We start from the raw sequence: 20,000 nt of genomic DNA, 5'->3' as shown, positions 1-20,000 counted from the left end.
GTTGTGTGTGTCTGTCGTTCTCTGCAAACATCAAAGGGGACTGATTTAGACCTGGGACACCAGGTGGGTGATTCCCCTCTAATCAGGGACTGATTTAGACCTGGGACACCAGGTGGGCGATTCCCCTCTAATCAGGGACTGATTTAGACCTGGGACACCAGGTGGGTGATTCCCCTCTAATCAGGGACTGAAAGGGACAACAGGTGGGTGATTCCCCTCTAATCAGGGACTGATTTAGACCTGGGACACCAGGTGTCCTGTAATATGTGGTTGTCCCACCTAGCTATCTGAATATACTAACTACTGTGATATGTGGTTGTCTCACCTAGCTATCTGAATATACTAACTACTGTGATATGTGGTTGTCCCACCTAGCTATCTGAATATACTAACTACTGTGTTATGTGGTTGTCCCACCTAGCTATCTGAATATACTAACTACTGTGATATGTGGTTGTCCCACCTAGCTATCTGAATATACTAACTACTGTGATATGTGGTTGTCCCACCTAGCTATCTGAATATACTAACTACTGTGATATGTGGTTGTCCCACCTAGCTATCTGAATATACTAACTACTGTGATATGTGGTTGTCTTAACATGTTAATGTAACTGTTAGTCTCTCTGGATAAGAACGTCTGCTAACTGACTAAAGTTTGTGTGTGTGTGTGTGTGTGTGTGTGTGTGTGTGTGTGTGTGTGTGTGTGTGTGTGTGTGTGTGTGTGTGTGTGTGTGTGTGTGTGTGTGTGTGTGTGTGTGTGTGTAGATCATGTGACCCTGCTCAGTAAGAGGCTTGTCGATTGGCTGCGCTACGCCAGTGTTCAGCAGGGAGGTGTGGCTTCGTCAGGAGGGTTTTTCACTGGCCCTCGAATACGTCAGGTGACCTCTAATAAACCAATCAAATCACTGCATATGTTTACATGCAGAACTGTAATGAAACATCTGGATGTTCTGAATGTCTTTTCTAAATTGTGTGTGTGTGTGTGTGTGTGTGTGTGTGTGTGTGTGTGTGTGTGTGTGTGTGTGTGTGTGTGTGTGTGTGTGTGTGTGTGTGTGTGTGTGTGTGTGTGTGTGTGTGTGTGTGTGTGTGTGGTGTGTGTGTGTGTGGTGTGTGTGACGGGGCGGTGGTGGAGCTGGACGGCTGTGTGTGTGGTGATTTCTTCACAGTGCTGTGTGTCAGCCAAGCCTTCTCAGACGACCAATGGATGAACCTCTACAGTTTCTCTCTGCTACGCCATTGGCTGATCACATACCACAATGTAACGGATGGCAACAACAGCACAGACGCAGGTGTGTGTGGGGGGGGGAGGTTCCATTGATGTGAATGGAGGGTTATATTAGGCTGTACCTCTGGTCTGCCAGCTCAGTCTCTCCTTCTTCCATGGTAAGGTGACTGGCTGACTGATTGGCTGATTGGCTAGCTGACTGGCTGGCTAGCTGACTGACTCGCATGCTGGCTGACTGTTTCCTGGCTGGCTGGCTGGCTGTCCAGCTGACTGATTGGCAGACTGATTGGCTGGCTGGCTGACCACAGGCTGACTGACTGTACTGGTTGGCTGACTGTACTGGCTGTCCAGCTGACTGATTCGCAGACTGATTGGCTGGCTGGCTGACCACAGGCTGACTGACTGTACTGGTTGGCTGACTACTGGCTGGCTGACTGGCTGACTGTACTGGCTGTCCAACTGACTGATTGGCAGACTGATTGGCTGGCTGACTGTACTGGCTGGCTGACTGTACTGGCTGGCGGACTGTACTGGCTGTACTGGCTGGCTGTACTGGCTGCTGACTACTGGCTGGCTGACTGTACTGGCTGGCTGACTACTGGTTGGCTGACTACTGGCTGGCTGACTACTGGCTGGCTGACTGACTGGCTGAGTACTGGCTGACTGGCTAAGTACTGGCTGGCTGACTGACTGTACTGGCTGACTGGCTGAGTACTGGCTGGCTGACTGACTACTGGCTGGCTGACTGTACTGGCTGACTGTACTGGCTGACTGTACTGGCTGACTTTACTGGCTGGCTGTACTGGCTGACTGTACTGGCTGACTGTACTGGCTGGCTGACTGTACTGGCTGGCAGACTGTACTGGCTGACTGTACTGGCTGGCTGACTGTACTGGCTGGCTGACTGTACTGGCTGGCTGTACTGGCTGACTGTACTGGCTGGCTGACTGTACTGGCTGACTGTACTGGCTGACTGTACTGGCTGACTGTACTGGCTGGCTGTACTGGCTGGCTGACTGTACTGGCTGGCTGACTGTACTGGCTGGCTGACTGTACTGGCTGACTGTACTGGCTGGCTGTACTGGCTGACTGTACTGGCTGGCTGACTGTACTGGCTGGCTGACTGTACTGGCTGGCTGTACTGGCTGGCTGACTGTACTGGCTGGCTGACTGTACTGGCTGGCTGACTGTGCTGGCTGGCTGTACTGGCTGGCTGGCTGTACTGGCTGGCTGACTGTACTGGCTGGCTGACTGTACTGGCTGACTGTACTGGCTGGCTGACTGTACTGGCTGACTGTACTGGCTGGCTGACTGTACTGTCTGACTGTACTGGCTGACTGTACTGGCTGACTGTACTGGCTGGCTGACTGTACTGGCTGACTGTACTGGCTGACTGTACTGGCTGGCTGACTGTACTGGCTGGCTGACTGTACTGGCTGACTGTACTGGCTGGCTGACTGTACTGGCTGACTGATTGGCTGATTGGCTAGCTGACTGGCTGGCTAGCTGACTGACTCGCATGCTGGCTGACTGTTTCCTGGCTGGCTGGCTGGCTGACTGACTGACTGACTGACTGTACTGGCTGTCTTGCTGACTGATTGGCAGACTGATTAGCTGGCTGACTGACAGACTACTGGCTGGCTGGCTGGCTGACTGGCTGACTACTTGCTGGCTGGCTGGCTGGCTGTCCAGCTGACTGATTGGCAGACTGATTGGCTGGCTGGCTGACCACAGGCTGACTGACTGTACTGGTTGGCTGACTACTGGCTGGCTGGCTGGCTGACTGTACTGGCTGTCCAACTGACTGATTGGCAGACTGATTGGCTGGCTGACTGTACTGGCTGACTGTACTGGCTGACTGTACTGGCTGACTGTACTGGCTGGCTGACTGTACTGGCTGGCTGACTGTACTGGCTGGCGGACTGTGCTGGCTGGCTGTACTGGCTGGCTGACTGTACTGGCTGGCTGACTGTGCTGGCTGACTACTGGCTGGCTGACTACTGGCTGGCTGACTACTGGTTGGCTGACTACTGGCTGGCTGACTGACTGGCTGAGTACTGGCTGACTGGCTAAGTACTGGCTGGCTGACTGACTGTACTGGCTGACTGGCTGACTACTGGCTGGCTGACTGTACTGGCTGGCAGACTGTACTGGCTGACTGTACTGGCTGACTGTACTGGCTGGCTGTACTGGCTGACTGTACTGGCTGGCTGACTGTACTGGCTGGCTGACTGTACTGGCTGACTGTACTGGCTGGCTGTACTGGCTGGCTGACTGTACTGGCTGGCTGACTGTACTGGCTGGCTGACTGTACTGGCTGGCTGACTGTACTGGCTGGCGGACTGTGCTGGCTGGCTGTACTGGCTGGCTGACTGTACTGGCTGGCTGACTGTACTGGCTGGCTGACTGTACTGGCTGGCTGACTACTGGCTGGCTGACTACTGGCTGGCTGACTACTGGTTGGCTGACTACTGGCTGGCTGACTGACTGGCTGAGTACTGGCTGACTGGCTAAGTACTGGCTGGCTGACTGACTGTACTGGCTGACTGGCTGACTACTGGCTGGCTGACTGTACTGGCTGGCAGACTGTACTGGCTGACTGTACTGGCTGACTGTACTGGCTGACTGTACTGGCTGGCTGACTGTACTGGCTGGCTGACTGTACTGGCTGACTGTACTGGCTGGCTGTACTGGCTGGCTGTACTGGCTGGCTGACTGTACTGGCTGGCTGTACTGGCTGGCTGACTGTACTGGCTGACTGTACTGGCTGACTGTACTGGCTGACTGTACTGGCTGGCTGACTGTACTGGATGGCTGACTGTACTGGATGGCTGACTGTACTGGCTGGCTGACTGTACTGGCTGGCAGTACTGGCTGACTGTACTGGCTGGCTGACTGTACTGGCTGGCTGACTGTACTGGCTGACTGTACTGGCTGGCTGGCTGGCTGACTGTACTGGCTGACTGTACTGGCTGGCTGACTGTACTGGCTGACTACTGGCTGACTGTACTGGCTGGCTGACTGTACTGGCTGACTGTACTGGCTGGCTGACTGTACTGGCTGACTATACGGGCTGGCTGACTGTACTGGCTGGCTGTACTGGCTGAATGTACTGGCTGACTGACTGTACTGGCTGGCTGTACTGGCTGGCTGTACTGGCTGACTGACTGTACTGGCTGGCTGTACTGGCTGACTGTACTGGCTGACTGTACTGGCTGACTGACTGTACTGGCTGGCTGTACTGGCTGACTGGCTGTACTGGCTGACTGTACTGGCTGGCTGTACTGGCTGGCTGACTGTACTGGCTGACTGTACTGGCTGACTGTACTTACTGACTGACTGTACTGGCTGACTGTACTGGCTGACTACTGGCTGACTGTACTGGCTGACTGACTGTACTGGCTGACTGACTGTACTGGCTGACTGTACTGACTGGCTGACTGTACTGGCTGACTGTACTGGCTGACTGTGCTGGCTGACTGTACTGGCTGACTGACTGTACTGGCTGACTGACTGTACTGACTGGCTGACTGTGCTGACTGTACTGACTGTACTGACTGACTGTACTGACTGGCTGACTGTACTGGCTGGCTGTACTGGCTGGCTGTACTGGCTGACTGTACTGGCTGACTGACTGTACTGGCTGACTGTACTGGCTGACTGTACTGACTGACTGTACTGACTGGCTGACTATACTGGCTGACTGTACTGACTGACTGTACTGACTGGCTGACTATACTGGCTGACTGTACTGACTGACTGTACTGACTGGCTGACTATACTGGCTGACTGTACTGGCTGACTGTACTGGCTGACTGACTGTACTGGCTGACTGACTGTACTGGCTGACTGACTGTACTGGCTGACTGTACTGGCTGACTGTACTGGCTGACTACTACATGTAAACATGTCATGGATCTGTTCCATTGGTGTAATGCTCATCTTACAATGTGTTGCTTTAACTGGTTAGTCCACCCCTGACCTCTAACCCTTGACCTCTCTGTGGCCCCAGATGACAGGTCGGAGGTGGACGGCTCTGTGGTTTCCATGGTATCAGCCACGTCGTCCTCCGGCAGACTCCTTCCTCCTAAAGAACGTCTGAGAGAGAAGAGTTTCCAGTACTGCCAACGCCTCATAGAACAGAGTGACCGCAGTATGTACCCTACACCCTCACCCCTACACTACTGCCTCATAGAACAGAGTGGCCGCAGTATGTACCCTACACCCTAACCCCTACACTACTGCCTCATAGAACAGAGTGACCGCAGTATGTACCCTACACCCTAACCCCTACACTACTGCCTCATAGAACAGAGTGGCCGCAGTATGTACCCTACACCCTAACCCCTACACTACTGCCTCATAGAACAGAGTGGCCGCAGTATGTACCCTACACCCATAGAACAGAGTGACCGCAGTATGTACCCTACACCCTTACCCCTACACTACTGCCTCATAGAACAGAGTGACCGCAGTATGTACCCTACACTACTGCCTCATAGAACAGAGTGGCCGCAGTATGTACCCTACACCCTAACCCCTACACTACTGCCTCATAGAACAGAGTGACTGCAGTATGTACCCTACACCCTAACCCCAACACTACTGCCTCATAGAACAGAGTGGCCGCAGTATGTACCCTACACCCTAACCCCTACACTACTGCCTCATAGAACAGAGTGACCGCAGTATGTACCCTACACCCTAACCCCTACACTACTGCCTCATAGAACAGAGTGGCCACAGTATGTACCCTACACCCTAACCCCTACACTACTGCCTCATAGAACAGAGTGACCGCAGTATGTACCCTACACCCTAACCCCTACACTACTGCCTCATAGAACAGAGTGGCCGCAGTATGTACCCTACACCCATAGAACAGAGTGACCGCAGTATGTACCCTACACCCTTACCCCTACACTACTGCCTCATAGAACAGAGTGACCGCAGTATGTACCCTACACCCTACACTACTGCCTCATAGAACAGAGTGGCCGCAGTATGTACCCTACACCCTAACCCCTACACTACTGCCTCATAGAACAGAGTGGCTGCAGTATGTACCCTACACCCTAACCCCTACACTACTGCCTCATAGAACAGAGTGACCGCAGTATGTACCCTACACCCATAGAACAGAGTGACCGCAGTATGTACCCTACACCCTTACCCCTACACTACTGCCTCATAGAACAGAGTGACCGCAGTATGTACCCTACACCCTAACCCCAACACTACTGCCTCATAGAACAGAGTGGCCGCAGTATGTACCCTAGACCCATAGAACAGAGTGACCGCAGTATGTACCCTACACCCTTACCCCTACACTACTGCCTCATAGAACAGAGTGACCGCAGTATGTACCCTACACCCTAACCCCAACACTACTGCCTCATAGAACAGAGTGGCCGCAGTATGTACCCTAGACCCATAGAACAGAGTGACCGCAGTATGTACCCTACACCCTTACCCCTACACTACTGCCTCATAGAACAGAGTGACCGCAGTATGTACCCTACACCCTTACCCCTACACTACTGCCTCATTGAACAGAGTGGCCGCAGTATGTACCCTACACCCTAACCCCTACACTACTGCCTCATAGAACAGAGTGGCCGCAGTATGTACCCTACACCCATAGAACAGAGTGACCGCAGTATGTACCCTACACCCTTACCCCTACACTACTGCCTCATAGAACAGAGTGACCGCAGTATGTACCCTACACTACTGCCTCATAGAACAGAGTGGCCGCAGTATGTACCCTACACCCTAACCCCTACACTACTGCCTCATAGAACAGAGTGACTGCAGTATGTACCCTACACCCTAACCCCAACACTACTGCCTCATAGAACAGAGTGGCCGCAGTATGTACCCTACACCCTAACCCCTACACTACTGCCTCATAGAACAGAGTGACCGCAGTATGTACCCTACACCCTAACCCCTACACTACTGCCTCATAGAACAGAGTGGCCACAGTATGTACCCTACACCCTAACCCCTACACTACTGCCTCATAGAACAGAGTGACCGCAGTATGTACCCTACACCCTAACCCCTACACTACTGCCTCATAGAACAGAGTGGCCGCAGTATGTACCCTACACCCATAGAACAGAGTGACCGCAATATGTACCCTACACCCTTACCCCTACACTACTGCCTCATAGAACAGAGTGACCGCAGTATGTACCCTACACCCTACACTACTGCCTCATAGAACAGAGTGGCCGCAGTATGTACCCTACACCCTAACCCCTACACTACTGCCTCATAGAACAGAGTGGCTGCAGTATGTACCCTACACCCTAACCCCTACACTACTGCCTCATAGAACAGAGTGACCGCAGTATGTACCCTACACCCATAGAACAGAGTGACCGCAGTATGTACCCTACACCCTTACCCCTACACTACTGCCTCATAGAACAGAGTGACCGCAGTATGTACCCTACACCCTAACCCCAACACTACTGCCTCATAGAACAGAGTGGCCGCAGTATGTACCCTAGACCCATAGAACAGAGTGACCGCAGTATGTACCCTACACCCTTACCCCTACACTACTGCCTCATAGAACAGAGTGACCGCAGTATGTACCCTACACCCTAACCCCAACACTACTGCCTCATAGAACAGAGTGGCCGCAGTATGTACCCTAGACCCATAGAACAGAGTGACCGCAGTATGTACCCTACACCCTTACCCCTACACTACTGCCTCATAGAACAGAGTGACCGCAGTATGTACCCTACACCCTTACCCCTACACTACTGCCTCATAGAACAGAGTGGCCGCAGTATGTACCCTAACCGTCCAGTTGATGGTTTGGGATCAAAAGGACTCACTTGAACATCCAAAACCTGATAGAAAATGGAGAAATTATGATGGCCCAGTATGGACCCTAACCCCTACACTATAGTATGGACCCTAACCCCTACACTACAGTATGGACCCTAACCCCTACACTACAGTATGGACCCTAACCCCTACACTACAGTATGGACCCTAACCCCTACACTACAGTATGGACCCTAACCCCTACACTACAGTATGGACCCTAACCCCTACACTATAGTATGGACCCTAACCCCTACACTACAGTATGGACCCTAACCCCTACACTACAGTATGGACCCTAACCCCTACACTACAGTATGGACCCTAACCCCTACACTACAGTATGGACCCTAACCCCTACACTACAGTATGGACCCTAACCCCTACACTACTGTATAGACCCTAACCCCTACACTACAGTATGGACCCTAACCCCTACACTACAGTATGGACCCTACACTACAGTATGGACCCGAACCCCTACACTACAGTATGGACCCTAACCCCTACACTACAGTATGGACCCTAACCCCTACACTACAGTATGGACCCTAACCCCTACTCTACAGTATGGACCCTACACTACAGTATGGACCCTAACCCCAACACTACAGTATGGACCCTAACCCCTACACTACAGTATGGACCCTACACTACAGTATGGACCCTAACCCCTACACTACAGTATGGACCCTAACCCCTACACTACAGTATGGACCCTAACCCCTACACTACAGTATGGACCCTAACCCCTACACTACAGTATGGACCCTAACCCCTACACTACAGTATGGACCCTAACCCCTACACTACAGTATGGACCCTAACCCCTACACTACAGTATGGACCCTACACTACAGTATGGACCCTAACCCCTACACTACAGTATGGACCCTAACCCCTACACTACAGTATGGACCCTAACCCCTACACTACAGTATGGACCCTACACTACAGTATGGACCCTAACCCCTACACTACAGTATGGACCCTAACCCCTACACTACAGTATGGACCCTAACCCCTACACTACAGTATGGACCCTAACCCCTACACTACAGTATGGACCCTAACCCCTACACTACAGTATGGACTCGAACCCCTACACTACAGTATGGACCCTACTCTACAGTATGGACCCTACACTACAGTATGGACCCTAACCCCTACACTACAGTATGGACCCTAACCCCTACACTACAGTATGGACCCTAACCCCTACACTACAGTATGGACCCTAACCCCTACACTACAGTATGGACCCTAACCCCTACACTACAGTATGGACCCTAACCCCTACACTACAGTATGGACCCTACACTACAGTATGGACCCTACACTACAGTATGGACCCTACACTACAGTATGGACCCTACACTACAGTATGGACCCTACACTACAGTATGGACCCTAACCCCTACACTACAGTATGGACCCTACACTACAGTATGGACCCTAACCCCTACACTACAGTATGGACCCTACACTACAGTATGGACCTAACCCCTACAACAGTATGGACCCTACACTACAGTATGGACCCCTACACTACAGTATGGACCCTACACTACAGTATGGACCCTAACCCCTACACTACAGTATGGACCCTACACTACAGTATGGACCCTAACCCCTACACTACAGTATGGACCCTACACTACAGTATGGACCCTAACCCCTACACTACAGTATGGACCCTACACTACAGTATGGACCCTACACTACAGTATGGACCCTACACTACAGTATGGACCCTACACTACAGTATGGACCCTAACCCCTACACTACAGTATGGACCCTACACTACAGTATGGACCCTAACCCCTACACTACAGTATGGACCCTACACTACAGTATGGACCCTAACCCCTACACTACAGTATGGACCCTACACTACAGTATGGACCCTAACCCCTACACTACAGTATGGACTACACTAGTACCCCTACACTACAGTATGGACCCTAACCCTACACTACAGTATGGACCCTGGAACCCCTACACTACAGTATGGACCCCCACTACAGTATGGACCCCTACACTACAGTATGGACCCTAACCCCTACACTACAGTATGGACCCTACACTACAGTATGGACCCTACACTACAGTATGGACCCTACACTACAGTATGGACCCTAACCCCTACACTACAGTATGGACCCTACACTACAGTATGGACCCTAACCCCTACACTACAGTATGGACCCTACACTACAGTATGGACCCTAACCCCTACACTACAGTATGGACCCTAACCCCTACACTACAGTATGGACCCTAACCCCTACACTACAGTATGGACCCTACACTACAGTATGGACCCTACAGTATGGACCCTAACCCCTACACTACAGTATGGACCCTAACCCCTACACTATAGTATGGACCCTAACCCCTACACTACAGTATGGACCCTAACCCCTACACTACAGTATGGACCCTAACCCCTACACTACAGTATGGACCCTAACCCCTACACTACAGTATGGACCCTAACCCCTACACTACAGTATGGACCCTAACCCCTACACTACAGTATGGACCCTACACTACAGTATGGACCCTACACTACAGTATGGACCCTACACTACAGTATGGACCCTAACCCCTACACTACAGTATGGACCCTAACCCCTACACTACAGTATAGACCCTAACCCCTACACTACAGTATGGACCCTAACCCCTACACTACAGTATGGACCCTAACCCCTACACTACAGTATGGACCCTAACCCCTACACTACAGTATGGACCCTAACCCCTACACTACAGTATGGACCCTAACCCCTACACTACAGTATGGACCCGAACCCCTACACTACAGTATGGACCCTACTCTACAGTATGGACCCTACACTACAGTATGGACCCTAACCCCTACACTACAGTATGGACCCTAACCCCTAGACTACAGTATGGACCCTAACCCCTACACTACAGTATGGACCCTAACCCCTACACTACAGTATGGACCCTAACCCCTACACTACAGTATGGACCCTAACCCCTACACTACAGTATGGACCCTAACCCCTACACTACAGTATGGACCCTACACTACAGTATGGACCCTACACTACAGTATGGACCCTAACCCCTACACTACAGTATGGACCCTACACTACAGTATGGACCCTAACCCCTACACTACAGTATGGACCCTACACTACAGTATGGACCCTAACCCCTACACTACAGTATGGACCCTACACTACAGTATGGACCCTAACCCCTACACTACAGTATGGACCCTACACTACAGTATGGACCCTAACCCCTACACTACAGTATGGACCCTACACTACAGTATGGACCCTAACCCCTACACTACAGTATGGACCCTAACCCCTACACTACAGTATGGACCCTAACCCCTACACTACAGTATGGACCCTAACCCCTACACTACAGTATGGACCCTACACTACAGTATGGACCCTAACCCCTACACTACAGTATGGACCCTAACCCCTACACTACAGTATGGACCCTAACCCCTACACTACAGTATGGACCCTAACCCCTACACTACAGTATGGACCCTAACCCCTACACTACAGTATGGACCCTAACCCCTACACTACAGTATGGACCCTAACCCCTACACTACAGTATGGACCCTAACCCTACACTACAGTATGGACCCTAACCCCTACACTACAGTATGGACCCTAACCCCTACACTACAGTATGGACCCTACACTACAGTATGGACCCTACACTACAGTATGGACCCTAACCCCTACACTACAGTATGGACCCTAACCCCTACACTACAGTATGGACCCTACACTACAGTATGGACCCTAACCCCTACACTACAGTATGGACCCTAACCCCTACACTACAGTATGGACCCTAACCCCTACACTACAGTATGGACCCTAACCCCTACACTACAGTATGGACCCTAACCCCTACACTACAGTATGGACCCTACACTACAGTATGGACCCTACACTACAGTATGGACCCTAACCCCTACACTACAGTATGGACCCTAACCCCTACACTACAGTATGGACCCTAACCCCTACACTACAGTATGGACCTTAACCCCTACACTACAGTATGGACCCTAACCCCTACACTACAGTATGGACCCTACACTACAGTATGGACCCTAACCCTACACTACAGTATGGACCCTACACTACAGTATGGACCCTACACTACAGTATGGACCCTAACCCCTACACTACAGTATGGACCCTAACCCCTACACTACAGTATGGACCCTACACTACAGTATGGACCCTACACTACAGTATGGACCCTACACTACAGTATGGACCCTAACCCCTACACTACAGTATGGACCCTACACTACAGTATGGACCCTAACCCCTACACTACAGTATGGACCCTAACCCCTACACTACAGTATGGACCCTAACCCCTACACTACAGTATGGACCCTAACCCCTACACTACAGTATGGACCCTAACCCCTACACTACAGTATGGACCCTAACCCCTACACTACAGTATGGACCCTAACCAGTATGGACCCTACACCCTACACTACAGTATGGACCCTAACCCCTACACTACAGTATGGACCCTAACCCCTACACTACAGTATGGACCCTAACCCCTACACTACAGTATAGACCCTAACCCCTACACTACAGTATGGACCCTAACCCCTACACTACAGTATAGACCCTAACCCCTACACTACAGTATGGACCCTAACCCCTACACTACAGTATGGACCCTAACCCCTACACTACAGTATGGACCCTACACTACAGTATGGACCCTACACTACAGTATGGACCCTAACCCCTACACTACAGTATGGACCCTAACCCCTACACTACAGTATGGACCCTACACTACAGTATGGACCCTAACCCCTACACTACAGTATGGACGCTAACCCCTACACTACAGTATGGACCCTAACCCCTACACTACAGTATGGACCCTACACTACAGTATGGACCCTACACTACAGTATGGACCCTACACTACAGTATGGACCCTAACCCCTACACTACAGTATGGACCCTACACTACACTACAGTATGGACCCGAACCCCTACACTACAGTATGGACCCTAACCCCTACACTACAGTATGGACCCTACACTACAGTATGGACCCTAACCCCTACACTACAGTATGGACCCGAACCCCTACACTACAGTATGGACCCTAACCCCTACACTACAGTATGGACCCTACACTACAGTATGGACCCGAACCCCTACACTACAGTATGGACCCGAACCCCTACACTACAGTATGGGCCCTAACCCCTACACTACAGTATGGACCCTAACCCCTACACTACAGTATGGACCCTAACCCCTACACTACAGTATGGACCCTAACCCCTACACTACAGTATGGACCCTAACCCCTACACTACAGTATGGACCCTAACCCCTACACTACAGTATGGACCCTAACCCCTACACTACAGTATGGACCCTAACCCCTACACTACAGTATGGACCCTAACCCCTACACTACAGTATGGACGCTAACCCCTACACTACAGTATGGACCCTAACCCCTACACTACAGTATGGACCCTACACTACAGTATGGACCCTACACTACAGTATGGACCCTAACCCCTACACTACTGTATGGACCCTAACCCCTACACTACTGTATGGACCCTAACCCCTACACTACAGTATGGACCCTAACCCCTACACTACAGTATGGACCCTAACCCCTACACTACAGTATGGACCCTAACCCCTACACTATAGTATGGACCCTAACCCCTACACTACAGTATGGACCCTACACTACAGTATGGACCCTAACCCCTACACTACAGTATGGACCCTACACTACAGTATGGACCCTACACTACAGTATGGACCCTACACTACAGTATGGACCCTAACCCCTACACTACAGTATGGACCCTACACTACAGTATGGACCCTACACTACAGTATGGACCCTAACCCCTACACTACAGTATGGACCCTAACCCCTACACTACAGTATGGACCCTAACCCCTACACTACAGTATGGACCCTAACCCCTACACTACAGTATGGACCCTAACCCCTACACTACAGTATGGACCCTAACCCCTACACTACAGTATGGACCCTAACCCCTACACTACAGTATGGACCCTAACCCCTACACTACAGTATGGACCCTAACCCCTACACTACAGTATGGACCCTAACCCCTACACTACAGTATGGACCCTAACCCCTACACTACAGTATGGACCCTAACCCCTACACTACAGTATGGACCCTAACCCCTACACTACAGTATGGACCCTAACCCCTACACTACAGTATGGACCCTAACCCCTACACTACAGTATGGACCCTAACCCCTACACTACAGTATGGACCCTAACCCCTACACTACAGTATGGACCTTAACCCCTACACTACAGTATGGACCCTAACCCCTACACTACAGTATGGACCCTAACCCCTACACTACAGTATGGACCCTAACCCCTACACTACAGTATGGACCCTAACCCTACACTACAGTATGGACCCTAACCCCTACACTACAGTATGGACCCTAACCCCTACACTACAGTATGGACCCTAACCCCTACACTACAGTATGGACCCTAACCCCTACACTACAGTATGGACCCGAACCCCTACACTACAGTATGGACCCGAACCCCTACACTACAGTATGGACCCGAACCCCTACACTACAGTATGGACCCGAACCCCTACACTACAGTATGGACCCGAAACACCCTGGACCCTAACCCCTACACTACAGTATGGACCCTAACCCCTACACTACAGTATGGACCCTAACCCCTACACTACAGTATGGACCCTAACCCCTACACTACAGTATGGACCCTAACCCCTACACTACAGTATGGACCCTACACTACACTACAGTATGGACCCTACACTACAGTATGGACCCTAACCCCTACACTACAGTATGGACCCTAACCCCTACACTACAGTATGGACCCTAACCCCTACACTACAGTATGGACCCTAACCCCTACACTACAGTATGGACCCTAACCCCTACACTACAGTATGGACCCTAACCCCTACACTACAGTATGGACCCTAACCCCTACACTACAGTATGGACCCTACACTACAGTATGGACCCTACACTACAGTATGGACCCTACACTACAGTATGGACCCTACACTACAGTATGGACCCTACACTACAGTATGGACCCTACACTACAGTATGGACCCTACACTACAGTATGGACCCTACACTACAGTATGGACCCTAACCCCTACACTACAGTATGGACCCTAACCCCTACACTACAGTATGGACCCTACACTACAGTATGGACCCTAACCCCTACACTACAGTATGGACCCTACACTACAGTATGGACCCTAACCCCTACACTACAGTATAGACCCTAACCCCTACACTACTGTATGGACCCTAACCCCTACACTACAGTATGGACCCTACACTACAGTATGGACCCATAATATAGTTGTTACAAATCGATCCCCAAAATGTTTTGTGTCCCTGTGTTGAATCTGAAAAGCCCAGTGTCCCTGTGTTGAATCTGAAAAGCCCAGTGTCCCTGTGTTGAATCTGAAAAGCCCAGTGTCCCTGTGTTCAATCTGTAAATCCCAGTGTGTCCCTGTGTTCAATCTGTAAATCCCAGTGTTGAATCTGTAAATCCCAGTGTCCCTGTGTTGAATCTGAAAAGCCCAGTGTCCCTGTGTTGAATCTGTAAATCCCAGTGTCCCTGTGTTGAATCTGTAAATCCCAGTGTTGAATCTGTAAATCCCAGTGTTGAATCTGGAAATCCCAGTGTGTCCCTGTGTTGAATCTGGAAATCCCAGTGTCCCTGTGTTGAATCTGTAAATCCCAGTGTCCCTGTGTTGAATCTGTAAATCCCAGTGTCCCAGTGTTGAATCTGTAAATCCCAGTGTTGAATCTGTAAATCCCAGTGTCCCTGTGTTGAATCTGTAAATCCCTGTGTTGAATCTGTAAATCCCAGTGTCCCTGTGTTGAATCTGTAAATCCCAGTGTCCCTGTGTTGAATCTGTAAATCCCAGTGTGTCCCTGTGTTGAATCTGTAAATCCCAGTGTGTCCCTGTGTTCAATCTGTAAATCCCAGTGTTGAATCTGTAAATCCCAGTGTCCCTGTGTTGAATCTGTAAATCCCAGTGTCGAATCTGTAAATCCCAGTGTCCCAGTGTTGAATCTGTAAATCCCAGTGTCCCAGTGTTGAATCTGTAAATCCCAGTGTCCCAGTGTTGAATCTGTAAATCCCAGTGTCCCTGTGTTGAATCTGTAAATCCCAGTGTCGCTGTGTTGAATCTGTAAATCCAGTGTCCCTGTGTTGAATCTGTAAATCCCCGTGTCCCTGTGTTGAATCTGTAAATCCCAGTGTTGAATCTGTAAATCCCAGTGTCCCTGTGATGAATCTGTAAATCCCAGTGTTGAATCTGTAAATCCCAGTGTCCCTGTGTTGAATCTGGAAATCCCAGTGTCCCTGTGTTGAATCTGAAAATCCCAGTGTCCCTGTGTTGAATCTGGAAATCCCAGTGTCCCTGTGTTGAATCTGGAAATCCCAGTGTCCCTGTGTTGAATCTGTAAATCCCAGTGTCCCTGTGTTGAATCTGTAAATCCCAGTGTCCCAGTGATGAATCTGTAAATCCCAGTGTCCCAGTGATGAATCTGTAAATCCCAGTGTCCCTGTGTTGAATCTGGAAATCCCAGTGTCCCTGTGTTAACCCTAACCCTGTGTTGAACAGTAAAGACTGTTTTCTTCTGTTTCAGAGGCGCTGAAGAGAACAGACACAGAGCTACAGAAAGCAGTGAGCTACAACTTTTCCCCTACAATCACACACAGTTATACTGCTGTAGTAACCCTGTCATACTGCTGTAGTAACCCTGTCATACTGCTGTAGTAACCCTGTCACACTGCTGTAGTAACCCTGTCATACTGCTGTAGTAACCCTGTCATACTGCTGTAGTAACCCTGTCATACTGCTGTAGTAACCCTGTCATACTGCTGTAGTAACCCTGTCATACTGCTGTAGTAACCCTGTCATACTGCTGTAGTAACCCTGTCACACTGCTGTAGTAACCCTGTCATACTGCTGTCGTAACCCTGTCATACATTTACATTTACATTTAAGTCATTTAGCAGACGCTCTTATCCAGAGCGACTTACAAATTGGTGCATTCACCTTATGACATCCAGTGGAACAGCCACTTTACAATAGTGCATCTAAATCTTTTAAGGGGGGTGAGAAGGATTACTTTATCCTATCCTAGGTATTCCTTAAAGAGGTGGGGTTTCAGGTGTCTCCGGAAGGTGGTGATTGACTCCGCTGTCCTGGCGTCGTGAGGGAGTTTGTTCCACCATTGGGAGCCAGAGCAGCGAACAGTTTTGACTGGGCTGAGCGGGAACTGTACTTCCTCAGTGGTAGGGAGGCGAGCAGGCCAGAGGTGGATGAACGCAGTGCCCTTGTTTGGGTGTAGGGCCTGATCAGAGCCTGGAGGTACTGAGGTGCCGTTCCCCTCACAGCTCCGTAGGCAAGCACCATGGTCTTGTAGCGGATGCGAGCTTCAACTGGAAGTCAGTGGAGAGAGCGGAGGAGCGGGTGACGTGAGAGAACTTGGGAAGGTTGAACACTAGACGGGCTGCGGCGTTCTGGATGAGTTGTAGGGGTTTAATGGCACAGGCAGGAGCCCAGCCAACAGCGAGTTGCAGTAATCCAGACGGGGAGATGACAAGTGCCTGGATTAGGACCTGCGCCGCAGCTTCCTGTGTGAGGCAGGGTCGTACTCTGCGGATGTTGTAGAGCATGAACCTACAGGAACGGGCCACCGCCTTGATGTTAGTTGAGAACGACAGGGTGTTGTCCAGGATCACGCCAAGGTTCTTAGCGCTCTGGGAGGAGGACACAATGGAGTTGTCATCCGTGATGGCGAGATCATGGAACGGGCAGTCCTTCCCCGGGAGGAAGAGCAGCTCCGTCTTGCCGAAGTTCAGCTTGAGGTGGTGATCCGTCATCCACACTGATATGTCTGCCAGACATGCAGAGATGCGATTCGCCACCTGGTCATCAGAAGGGGGAAAGGAGAAGATTAGTTGTGTGTCGTCTGCATAGCAATGATAGGAGAGACCATGTGAGGTTATGACAGAGCCAAGTGACTTGGTGTATAGCGAGAATAGGAGAGGGCCTAGAACAGTTATACTGCTGTAGTAACCCTGTCATACTGCTGTAGTAACCCTGTCACACTGCTGTAGTAACCCTGTCATACTGCTGTAGTAACCCTGTCATACTGCTGTAGTAACCCTGTCATACTGCTGTAGTAACCCTGTCATACTGCTGTAGTAACCCTGTCATACTGCTGTAGTAACCCTGTCATACTGCTGTAGTAACCTTGTCACACTGCTGTAGTAACCCTGTCACACTGCTGTAGTAACCCTGTCACACTGCTGTAGTAACCCTGTCATACTGCTGTAGTAACCCTGTCATACTGCTGTAGTAACCCTGTCATACTGCTGTAGTAACCCTGTCATACTGCTGTAGTAACCCTGTCATACTGCTGTAGTAACCCTGTCATACTGCTGTAGTAACCCTGTCCCCTACAATCACACACAGTTATACTGCTGTAGTAACCCTGTCCTCTCTCTCTCTTGTGTGCGTGTGTGTGCGTGTGTGCGTGTGTGTGCGTGTGTGTGTGTGTGCGTGTGTGTGTGTGTGTGTGTGCGTGTGTGTGTGTGTGTGTGTGTGTGTGTGTGTGTGTGTGTGTGTGTGTGTGTGTGTGTGTGTGTGTGTGTGTGTGTGTGTGTGTGTGTGTGTGTGTGCGTGTGTGTCAGTGCTTGGTGGAGGCGGTGCGTATCCTGGACGGTGTGTGTGTGGAGGACGCAGGGTGTGTGTATCGTGCGTTCCCGTGTGTTAAGTCACTGTTCGGCCGTCTGAACTCTGACCTGTCCTGCAGCAGAGTCCTCCTGCCCATCGCTCAGTTCTACCTGAACCACGGTGAGGAGGTGTGTGTGTGCACGTGTGGAGGATAGAGCTCGTGTGTACTTACTGTGTGTGTGTGTGTGTGTGTGTGTGTGTAGGGGAGACTGCAGCGGTGGACAGTGAGTGTGTGTGGAGGTGTGTGTTTGGTGTTCTCCCAGCAGAGTGTTTCAACTTTGACCCCTATCTGGCCCACGAGACGCTGTCCTTCATCAGAGCCAATCAGCTGCAGCTCCACTCCTCTGTACCACTGTACACACTACTTCCCTAGCCTGCTCAAGGTAACACACACTACTTCCCTAGCCTGCTCAAGGTAACACACACTACTTCCCTAGCCTGCTCAAGGTAACACACTACTTCCCTAGCCTGCTCAAGGTAACACACACTACTTCCCTAGCCTGCTCAAGGTAACACACACTACTTCCCTAGCCTGCTCAAGGTAACACACACTACTTCCCTAGCCTGCTCAAGGTAACACACACTACTTCCTAGCCTGCTCAAGGTAACACACACTACTTCCCTAGCCTGCTCAAGGTAACACACACTACTTCCCTAGCCTGCTCAAGGTAACACACACTACTTCCCTAGCCTGCTCAAGGTAACACACACTACTTCCCTAGCCTGCTCAAGGTAACACACACTACTTCCCTAGCCTGCTCAAGGTAACACACACTACTTCCCTAGCCTGCTCAAGGTAACACACACTACTTCCCTAGCCTGCTCAAGGTAACACACACTACTTCCCTAGCCTGCTCAAGGTAACACACACTACTTCCCTAGCCTGCTCAAGGTAACACACACTACTTCCCTAGCCTGCTCAGGGTAACACACTACTTCCCTAGCCTGGGACAGTCCAGGCCAGGTATCTGACTATGTGATGTGTTGTAGTTCCTAGCGTGGGACAGTCCAGGCCAGGTATCTGACTATGTGTGTATGTGACAAATAAAATTTGATTTG

General features: G+C 50.7%; 1 pseudogene; it reads left to right on the top strand.

Moving 5' to 3' along the window:
• LOC124018520 overlaps positions 1-19,536 on the top strand; it is a 38,600-nt pseudogene extending 19,064 nt beyond the window's left edge.
• Positions 19,537-20,000: the final 464 nt, after the last annotated feature.

Source organism: Oncorhynchus gorbuscha, unplaced genomic scaffold (genome assembly GCF_021184085.1).
Source record: "Oncorhynchus gorbuscha isolate QuinsamMale2020 ecotype Even-year unplaced genomic scaffold, OgorEven_v1.0 Un_scaffold_537, whole genome shotgun sequence".
Taxonomy (NCBI): Eukaryota; Metazoa; Chordata; class Actinopteri; order Salmoniformes; family Salmonidae; genus Oncorhynchus; species Oncorhynchus gorbuscha.
The sequence above is the reverse complement of the archived record's forward strand: the minus strand, read 5'-3'. Positions and strand labels throughout refer to the sequence as shown.